We start from the raw sequence: 10,858 nt of genomic DNA, 5'->3' as shown, positions 1-10,858 counted from the left end.
TAGGGTCTCACGCACGCTTGGCAATGACTCTAACTCAGAGCCATGGCCAGCCCTCCATCATCTGGAACACCCCCACCCTCATCCCTTGTCACTGCTGTTTAGGCTGCTTGACTCACAGCTCTCAACTGTCTGCCCCTGGGTGGGCAGTGGTTAGAAGCATGCCTCCCCGGGGAAGGTTTACCCTTGCGGTCTTCCTCGGTGCAGAGCTCAGCCCTCTTGCCAGGAACAAGGCTTTTGGTTTTTTTCCCCCCAATGTGGCCTGGAGCAAACAAAACCGCCACGGATAAGCAGAGCCAGGATGGAGAGAGCTGGGCAAATGGTGGGGGGGGGGGGGGAGCAAGGGGGCCCAGCCACTCACCCACCTCTGCCTATGAGGATAGACACTCTAACAAATGCGAAAGAATCCTCTAGAAGGTTTCAGTCTACCCAGTTGACTCTCACACACAATGCAGGGCAGTCTCCATCAGGGTCAGATTGCCAAGCCAGCCTGCCCTGGCCAATGTTTAGACCAAGAATGTAAGAGGCTAATTGGTACATTAGTTTCCTGGAGTCTGCCACTGGGATGGGTTTATAATTACTGACAGTGGCCTCAACGGAAGCAAAGGAGAGGCCCACAGTCCCCGTCTAGAGGAAGGTTCTTTGGTGTCTCTGGGAAGGGAAGTATGCTGTCTCTGTTTCCTGCTGGGAACTTTCTTAGAATCATGAGGGAAGCCAGTATGAGCTCCTCAGATATTGCCTGGGACTCCTCAGATATTGCCTGGGACTACAGGTTAAGGATATGACACCCTTCCCTGGTCACCAGCCCCTTCTAAAAACCTCGAGCTGCAACTTCAGGACTTTTATTAGAGGCCAAAAGAATGGGCTCTGAGTCACAGTTCTGGCCCCGGGTGCAGACACATCGCAGAAATGCCTTAAGAGTCGTTAATAGATAACCGTCTAAATCCTGCAAGATCCTTATCTCGCAGCAGGTTTAGTGATAAAAGACATGGCTAGGATTGTCCCTTTCCCTTGCTTTGCCCCCTGGACACTCCCATCCCAGGAGAACATTCTCCACTTTGCTGTGTGTGAAACCTGACTCTTTTTTTTGTGTGTGTGGGGGGGTTTTCTCTGTGTAGCTTTAGAGCCTGTCCTGGAACTCGCTCTGTAGCCCAGGCTGGCCTCGAACTCACAGAGATGGGCCTACCTCTGCCACCCGAGTGCCGGGATTAAAGGCGTGCGCCACCACCGCCTGGCTTAAACCTGCCTCTTTTCCACACTCCACTTTGAATTCTTTCAACAGAGTTCACAAGAATTGGGGATCAAGCTTGGGGAGTCCAGCCTTGGATCCCCATCCCGGCGACAATACTTGGCGAGGGAAGAGAGGCAGGGGACAAGGTCTGTAGACCCCTGCTCCCATTTTGCTTATTTTATTTTCTCACTTTGGTCGGTTGGTTTGTTTTGAGGCAGGGTCTCACTGTGCGGCCTGGGCTGTCCTGGAGCTCATTGTGTAGATCAGGGTGCTTCCAACTCGTAGAGATCCACCTGCCTCTGCCTCTTGAATGCTGGGTTTGAAGGCGTGTGCCGCCATGCTGTGTGTGCCTCGTGCCTTCATTTTATTGTCCCTTTTCTTCAGGTCACACCCCTGCTTGATTGAACAGTGCGGTGTTGATCCCTCGGGATACTGCCCACCTGGCTGAGCTCAGGGCCTGAGAGTCTGAGGATGCGGAAAGCAGTGTGAAGAAATATCTGAAGGTCAGCTCCCACAATGCCCTGCTCCAGACTGCTCTCCCCCACCCCCACCCCGGCGCCCATCCTGCCACCCCCAATAAGCTCTCTGGCCATCGTCTTAACCTTCAGCCACTTTCGATTCCAGAAACAGCAGACCTCACAGTCATGTCAGCCCTCAACGCAATTCTTCCTCTAATTGCAGCCTAAAGCTCCCCTCAGTGCCTCAGGACATAAAGCCGGGGTCACCGAACCCCTTTGTCTCTTCTTTTCAGGGTGGCCACATTAACCGACCGACTATGTCTTTGTCCATGCCTCTTTCCAGTTGGCATGTTGAGACAGGTAGCTGACCTGATCCCTAAATCACCCCAGCGGTATCCTCAAACTCTGCTAACAACCATCACATCCCGTCCCCACCTTCCCCTGTGACAAACGGGTGACCTTCTTGTGTCCTGAGCTGCCGTGACTCCGTCCAGAGGGCAGTGACGGAGACCAGCCTGGGAGGGAGGTCAGCATGCAATCCAATTTGGCACCATGCTGCTGTCCATGACCCTGCAAGATGCTGGGGACACCTGGCCACCGTCTGGAGGTGGCAGAAGGGACGAGATGCCCCAGGCTGGTCCAAGGAAAGGCTGTCCCTCCTCAGCAAGGGGACTGAGCTGTTCTCCCCTCCCTCCCTCTCTCCCTTCTTTATTCCCTGACTGCCTTCTCACTTCTGGGATAGCACCTTGAGAACTTAAAACTACGACCTTAAAAACTACAACTCCCGCCAGGCGGTGGTGGCGCACACCTTTAATCCCAGCACTCGGGAGGCAGAGCCAGGCGGATCTCTGTGAGTTCGAGGCCAGCCTGGGCTACCAAGTGAGTTCCAGGAAAGGCGCAAAGCTACACAGAAAAACCCTGTCTCGAAAAACCAAAAAAAAAAAAAAAAAAAAAACTACAACTCCCGGGCTGGAGAGATGGCTCAGAGGTTAAGAGCACTGGCTGTTCTTCTGGATGTCCTGAGTTCAATTCCCAGCAACCACGTGGTGGCTCACAACCATCTGTAATGAGATCTGGTGCCCTCTTCCTGCAGACATGCATGCAGACAGAACACTGTATACATAATAAATAAATAAATCTTTAAAAAAAAAAACTACAACTCCCAGGATCCTTTGCAGAATAGGCAGGGGCTCTCAAGATTAAGCAGATTATACAGCCCGTGGGTTGGTTTAGTGAGCTCAGTTTAGGCCCCAAGACCTCAACTACAAGGACAAGTGTCTCCTGGTCTGCCATCCTCAACTCTTGCCACGCCTTGTTGCTAACAAAGAACTGGACCCTGCACCAGCTCCAGAGGGAAAGCCAGAAGTTCCCAGGGCTTGAGTTCTTTCCAGCCTCCTCCAGCTAGCCAGGGTCTGAGGGGGTGGCACACTGGGGCCCGGCCGATCTGCGTCTTCTGTGGTACACGGGGTAAGCTGCTCCACACAAATCAGGAGGGGAGTTCATCCAACACCCCCACATGCCTTCCCCTTCTTCCTCCTAAATCCCCCAAGAGCAATTCTGAGACAGTTCCTAGATCCTATCCCATCTGAACGGTTTTTCTTTTCTCTTTTTTTGATTTTTCGAGACGGGGTCCTGGATCTCGCTCTGTAGACCAGGTTGGCCTTGAACTCACAGAGATCCACCTGTCTCTGCCTCCTGAGTGCTGGGATTAAAGGCGTGCACCACCACCACAGGCTGAATGAACTTTCTTTCCTTCCCCCCCCTCACCACAGCTGAGGTTTGAACCCAGGGCCTAGGCAAGCACTCTACCCCTGAGCTAAACCCCCAACTCATACTTTGCCTTTTGAGACAGTCTTTCCCTGAGACCTGGGGCTGGCCATCAAGCTCTAGGGCTCTGCTTGTCACCGCTCCCCCAGCCCCTGGGTTACAAGAGTCTGTCCCCACACCTGGCTTCGTACTCAGGTGCTGCCAGTCAAAGCCAGGGCCCTCACCAGTGCCAGGCCAGGGAGGTCACTCATCCAGTAAAGGCACTTGCTGGGCCCCACCTGGTAGAAGGAGAGAACTGATTCCAGAACATTGTCCTCTGACCTCCATTCACATGCTGTGGTATGCACTCGTCCCCACCCAATCAATCAATAAATGTGACTTATAAACATTTTTTTAAGTGGATGTCATAGAGAAGCAATTTTCCAGCCCTCTGGGAATGTGTGGAGCTCTGAGGAAGCATCGGCCATGTCCCTTCCCTTCTATGGCCTTCTGCAGCACATCCTGTGGCCCAGTTCCCTTCCACAGAGTCCCCATCGCTGGCGCTGTGGTCCCATCCTCATCACAGCTTGGAGAGCTGGGTCCTAGAGTCACGCAGACCCGGGTTGCCACTAGCTTAGCTGCGAGACTTCAGACAGGGCCCTGGACATCACTGGCCTCTGTTTCCTCCTCTGGGAACTGAGGGTAAGTAAGCTGGCTCTCCCGTCACCTTTGAAACCTCCCGCTTATCTTCTCAGCGGCTTCTGCTGAGCATGCCCAATCCTGAGGGTGGATTACTGAGACTCTCTGGCCACACCCGGCCTATGGAGACCTGGGCTGGGCAAGCTTCCAAGCAAGTGAGGCTTAAAGAGAAGCCAGGAGGAGGTGTTCCTGGCCGAAGGGCACCTCAAGATGGCTAGATTCTCTCTAGATTCTCTCCTCTCTCTCTCTCTCTCTCTCTCTCTCTCTCTCTCTCTCTCTCTCTCTCTCTCTCTCTTTCCAAGACAGGGTTTCTCTGTGTAGATTTAGTGCCTGTCCTGGATCTTGCTCTGTAGACCAGGCTGGTCTTGAACTCACAGAGATCCGCCTGCCTCTGCCTCCTGAGTGCTGGGATTAAAGGCGTGCGCCACCACCGCCCAGTACCATCTCTTCTCTGTTACAGACCCATCTCCAGTGATGGCAGCCTAGACCAGCTGTGCTTAGCAAGCCTTCAGAAAGGCTGGAGGAACTCATTCATGGCTTATCTTGGTGACAAGACACAGACTAAACTCAGCAAGATTAAAGACAAGGGTCAGAGTCCAGGAGACAATGGGCCTGGACGCCCCGTGGAGTCTCCCCATGCTGAATTCAAAAAGCTTCGGCCTGTGGTACAAATGGCCGACAGTAGGAAGATTCCCCTAAGCATCTGCAGAGCTAATTGAGGGTCGGTCACATGAGTGTAGACGACGCTGCATGGTCAATCTTCACTCATTCTCACCTACTCCAGAGGCCCAGCTTAAATACAAGACTGGAAGCCTCAGAGTTTTCATCCTGGGGCTGGGAGGTTGTCTCCCAGGAGCCTAGGGGCATGCTGTCCTTAGGAGTGCTCAGGGTTTGGACAACACAGACCTACCAAGTTCAACCTTTGCCGCGCCACCCACAGCTCTACCCACCAAGAGGGAAAAGGGTCTCCCTCCCCTGGAGTCAGAGCTGTAGCTGTAACTTCCTGTGATGTGGGGGAGACTGGGGCAGTTTCTGGTTAGGATTTAAGGACAGGCCAGCCACCATGAAAGACGGCCGTGAGACCACCATGAGGAAGCCTCAGGTAGTCAACTGGAGATGCCATGTGAATGAAGCCTTAGACACTCGAATTCGAATGAAGCCTTCTTTTTTTTTTTTTTTTTTTTTCTGGAGCTGAGGATCGAACCCAGGGCCTTGTGCTTGCTAGACAAGCGCTCTACCACTGAGCTAAATCCCCAACCCTCCCCCCTTTTTTTTGGTTTTTTGAGACAGGGTTTCTCTGTGTAGTTTTGCGCCTTTCCTGGATCTCACTCTGTAGACCAGGCTGGCCTCGAACTCACAGAGATCCACCTGGCTCTGCCTCCTGAGTGCTGGGATTAAAGGTGTACGCCACCACCGCCCGGCGAATGAAGCCTTCTTGAACCAACTCAGCTACTTGCTTCATGCAGTTTAGCAGATACCCTCACCCACCCTGGAACAGAATAAATTGTCTAGTTAAACTCACAAATCAGCACAAGGAATGAAAATCTAATAACTTGTGGTTATTCGCAGACGCTGTGACACCACAGTGGAGTCCACAGAAGTCAATAACCGGAATGCTTTTCTTCCTTGTTGGAAGGCATTGATGTCTGGCGCTACGGCAGCCTTCTTGGCACTATATGGAGAAACTTCGACACATGCCATGAAGCAAAAAAGAGAAAGGGCTGGGGGGTTGATGATGCCACTGAGCTGACAGACAGACCCGGAAGCTTCCACCTCTAGGCTTCCTGTTCCTTAAGCCTCTGTTGATCATTCCGTTCCCTGTAGCCAAACTTTCCCTAAAGCAGACAAACAGATTGAATAGAAATATGGAGCTAGTACTTGAATGGTGCTGTGTGACTGAGTCTTTTTCACTTTGGGGACTTGGGGGACTCACTGGCAGTGGCAGGGACTGCCCTTTGGGATTAGCTAACTCCTCCAGTAGTGAATATCTCACAGGGAGATGTAACTTTCAAATGTGAACCAGCCAATGGGAAGCTTTCATCTCCTCCATCTCCTGTACTGGGCTCTTGAGGCCATGCTGGCCTTGAACTCATGGCTGTGATCATTTCAGGATTGTGCAGCTGTTCCTGGTGTCCCTGCCCACCTGGCATACTATAGTTGGTAGCCTGTAAAGAGCCACTTCCCAGTTCTGAGTCTCCATTTCTCTTTTGAAAAATAGACAACCATGACCCACCTCAGGGTGTCGCCAAGGCCTTGGGAAAGTCAAATTAAAGGCCAGGTTGAGTTGGCTGTGGGGAAGCAGAGGCTGTATTTCTGGGTCTTTCCAAGGACTTGCCCACTCCTCATGGAAGTCTTGAGTGGACACGTGATTGCTTTCGATGACAGCATGTGGATGGAATCACCAAATGCTTTTGGAAAAATCTAGGGCGTCCGGGCTGTTCCCACCACCACCCAGAGACCGATTTGTGGGCAGCGCCAGATTCCTGGGAAACATCTGATTCTCTCTATAGCCTTAGGAGTATCAGCCATTATCTTGGTGGGAAAACAGGAGTCAGCCAGCCACAGGATTCACAGGACTCAGGGGAAGGAGAAAGTGGGAGCCCAGAGGACAGCAGAGCCAAGTCCACAGTGCCGATTGAGGAGGGTGATCCGGTGTTAACCAACCTCACAGGTGAGGAAACGGAGATCGAGGATAGGGCAGTGACTTCACACAGACCACCAGACAAAGCCATGATCCCCAACCCACACTGGACCCAGACTCCACTCAGTGACACTCATCCTGCCTGGGTCTGAAGAAGACCTGAAGGCCCCGGTTCACCCCACCCACACTCACTAGCCTGCTTCCTCCTCCAGGCTCTGTGTGATCTGGGTTTCCCACCCATAGTTTAGGGGCTCAGCCTCAGTGACAGATTTTTCCCATGGCATTAGAGCTGTGAATGTGGGGGAGGGGATTCCCAAGTTTGGCTTTCACATCCGGGCTCCCAGGCTGTCTTGAGAAGATATCTTCCCTGACAGATTTAAATTAATCTCCTTATCCAAGAGCTCAGGTCACCTGCCTTAGCCTGGCCAGATCCGATTACTCTCTGTGACCCCAAAATTCACTCATGCACACCCGCCAATAATCAGTCCCAGCGGGGATGGAGTGGGAGGGTGGAGGGTGGTGGAGGGAGATTGTGGGGGATGGACAGGAATGGAGGAGGAGGAGGGGGGTGGAGGGGGACTGTGGGAGATGGAGGAGGATGGTGGGGGATGGAGGGGTATGATAGAGGTGGAGGGGGATGAAGGAGGTGGAGGGGGGTGGTGGGGGATGGAGCTGGATGGTGGGGTGGCATAGGGAACATCTTTGCTGCTGTGCAGAAGTGAGTGAACCAGAGCTGTCATATCAGGACATCCCCCTGCCCCGAATCTGGGTCATCTTAAACCGATTTTAATGTTCTAGAAAAATAAAAGTTGAGACCAAATCGGAGGTCACTTAAAGAACGAGCAAGATTTGCTGGCAGGCTCTGAAACTGCTCTGGATCCACTGGAGAGGTGGCCCTTTTGAAGGCCAGTGTCTTTTTTTTTTTTTTTTTTTTGGTTTTTTCGAGACAGGGTTTCTCTGTGTAGCTTTGTGCCTTTCCTGGAACTCGCTTTGGAGACCAGGCTGGCCTCGAACTCACAGGGATCCGCCTGCCTCTGCCTCCCGAGTGCTGGGATTAAAGGCGTGAGCCACCACCGCCCGAAGGCCAGTGTCCATCTCTTGTTGTCTTTTTGTGGTTTTACCTTTGGGTGCTGGGAATGGAACCAGGGCTTCCCATGCCCTAGGCGAGCCCAGGACACTCCCAGCCACTGAGCATTTTCCTTTAACTTTTATTTTACGTGTATTTTTGTCTGCGTGCATGCGTACTGGGGTTTACTGAAATGCATGACCATGTCTGGGTTCTTTATGTGGGTGCTAGGGATTCGAACTCAGATCCTTATACCTTCAGAGCAAGTGATTTTGCCCACTGAGCCATCTCTCTGGCCCCCGAGCATGTTCCTCATCCCAGATGCATGTCCTTGTTCTCCTGGCCTCGTGCCTAAGACCCTTCCAGTCACGTGTTATTCACTCTTCTGAGTTGGGGACAGTCTCCCAGCAGCTCCCTTCCTTGACACCCAGATTGGCACTCAGCCCTCACTGCTGGGGGTCTGTCTACTACACACCAGATGTTGTGAACACTGCGGTAGGCACGAGTTCGTTCTCTCTGGGTGTCTTCTAGGAAGTCCGTTCGGGGAACTCAGCCATGGGTGCTGTCACGGTTGTTATCTTTTCTGACATCCTCCTAGCCACTTCCGGAGTCCCATGGCCGCACTTGTACCGTCAGCATTCAGGCAAAACGCTTAGCCACCCCAGGTGCTAGCATTCCCGGCATCCCCTGGTGACTTCCGGAGTAAAGATAGTCTATATATACATATATTTATAAAGGGGATTTATTAGAATGGCTTATGGGGCTCTGGTCTGGCTAGACCAACAATGGCTGCCTCCTGACCATAAGACCAACCAGTACAAGAGCTGGTCTTCGGTGCACCTTGGAAGTTGCCTCTAATACCAGTGAAGGAACGCCTCAGCAGCAGAGCAGATGAACTTGCCAGCAAGAGTGAAGGCAAGAAGGCAAAGAGCGAAAGCTTCCTTCTTCCATGTCCTTTTATGCAGGCTGCCACCAGAAGGTGTGTAGGGTGGCTCTTCCTGCCTCAAAAGATCCCGTCAAGAGGGGAGCAGGAGGAGGGATGAGAGGGGGATCAGTGGTTGGTGTGTAAAATGAATAAAAAAATTTTTTTAAAGAAAAAAAAAAAGATCCAATCAAGAATAATCCTTTGCAGGGGTGCCCAGCTGCTTGGGCTTTAGTGGATTCCAGGTGTGGTTAAGTTGACAGTCAAGATTAGCTATCACAGGGCCCCAATGGCATGGCTTCCTGGAGCACTGTCCTCAGGGGTCAATATGGCAGGCGTTGGGGCCTACTTGATAAGTTTTAAGGTCAGAATGGTGCCCTATAACATGGCGTCAGTCCTGCTAAGGTCTGGGGGCCTGTTACAGCTTGAATGTTCTCTACTCTCGACACACTCGCCTCGATCGAACCTCAGGACCTCTGTATACGCTGTTCCCCTCTGCCTGGAATCCTGTCCTCCAGCCTCCAACTTCTAAAGCTGGCTTCTTCTTATCCCACCTCACATTGGACCTGCCCATGCTCCCCCCCCCCCCCCCCCGCAACCTCCTCTTATCAGATTTCCTCTCCAAAGCCCAACACTATCTCATTCTCTTAATTTAAAAAATTATTTATTTATTTATTTATTTATTTATTTATTTATTTATTTATTTATTTATTTATTTTGTGTGCATGCACAAGCCGCAGAGTACATGTACAATCAGAGGACAATTTGCAGAAGCTGGTTCTTTCCTTCCACCACAGGGGTTCTGAGAACTCAGGTCATTGGGTTTGGCCACAAGCACCTTTCCCTCCTGATGAGCCTTGCTCATCTACTGTTTTTTTGGGTTTGTTTTTTTTTTGTTTTGTTTTGTTTTGTTTTTTCGAGACAGGGTTTCTCTGTGTAGTTTTGGAGCCTGTCCTGGATCTCCCTCTGTAGACCAGGCTGGCCTCGAACTCACAGAGATCCACCTGCCTCTGCCTCATGAGTGCCGGGATTAAAGGTGGGGTGCGCCACCACCGCCTGGCTCATCTACTGTTTTTCTCTCCTTGGTTGTTCATCTGTGTAGAATGTTGTCCGCGTTGACACTTCAACTCTGCTTTGTGAGGAGGCCCGAGACCTGGGTCTGACGGTGGGGACTCACCTGGGAAATCTCTCTCTCTCTCTCATTCAGTCATACATCCCCTCACTCATTCATTTACTACTGAGCCTCTCTGGCTCAGGACTCATGGAGCCCCAGGGGTGGAGGGTCACCAAGACATCTGGCTCCAGTTCGGTTTCCACCATGACCCGGCTTTGTCCTCCTCTGTCTGAGCCTGTTTCTCGACACCCATGTGACAGACACCCTATGGGACTTAAATAGGCCACCAGACAGCCTGGTCAGTAGTGACTCAAGTACCCCTTGTGAGCAGTGACTACCTGGCAGCCATCAGGCAGCATGGGCACAGGCCTGGGGTTGACACAGCTTCAGAACAGCTGGACGACTGTGAGTAGACGATGGAGAACATAAGTGAGACTGGGGAGGGGACCCTGAGGCCAGCTGGTGACCCACTTAGACACAGGAACAAGGGGAAAGAAAATTGAACAAGCCAGGGAAGCTTCTAGAAGTAGTGAGAGGAGAGCTTCTGGGGCCACAGAAAGCATCCAGAATGAGGAAGCAGGAAGGCAGGTACTGCCACCTCTCAAGTAGTCAGAGCCTGCTTCTTTCCTGTCTCCTCTGTGCCCGGCTGGCCAGGCCCATAGAGAGGTCTGGAGGGTACAAAAAGACTCCAGGTCCATCCATTTGGTGGATGCTATCCAGAGACAGGAAGAGCAGGCTTGCTTCTGGGTGTGTCCTCATGGGATGTGCTGTTAATTAGAAAAGAGGTATTTTCAGACAGAGACTGTGTAGTCAGGACAGTCTAGGCTACAGGAGGCCCCTGTCTCACACACACACACACACACACACACACACACACACACACACACACACACAAGTGATGGGGGAGGGGGAGGGAGTCTGGAGAGATGACTTAGTAGTTAAGAGCACTGCCTGCTCTTACAGAAGACCTGGGTTTGGTTCTCA

At 52.0% G+C, this 10,858-nt stretch overlaps 1 long non-coding RNA gene across 1 annotated transcript; it reads left to right on the top strand.

Moving 5' to 3' along the window:
- The first annotated feature begins 3,321 nt into the window (after nucleotides 1-3,321).
- Nucleotides 3,322-6,014, top strand: LOC131902152 (uncharacterized). Its single transcript, XR_009377024.1, has 3 exons — nucleotides 3,322-4,134; nucleotides 4,592-4,719; nucleotides 5,701-6,014. It is a non-coding gene; the product is annotated as an uncharacterized LOC131902152 (long non-coding RNA).
- Nucleotides 6,015-10,858: the final 4,844 nt, after the last annotated feature.

This window comes from Peromyscus eremicus, unplaced genomic scaffold (genome assembly GCF_949786415.1).
Source record: "Peromyscus eremicus unplaced genomic scaffold, PerEre_H2_v1 PerEre#2#unplaced_3318, whole genome shotgun sequence".
In the NCBI taxonomy this organism is placed as follows: domain Eukaryota; kingdom Metazoa; phylum Chordata; class Mammalia; order Rodentia; family Cricetidae; genus Peromyscus; species Peromyscus eremicus.
This window is presented reverse-complemented; position numbering and strand designations above follow the sequence as displayed.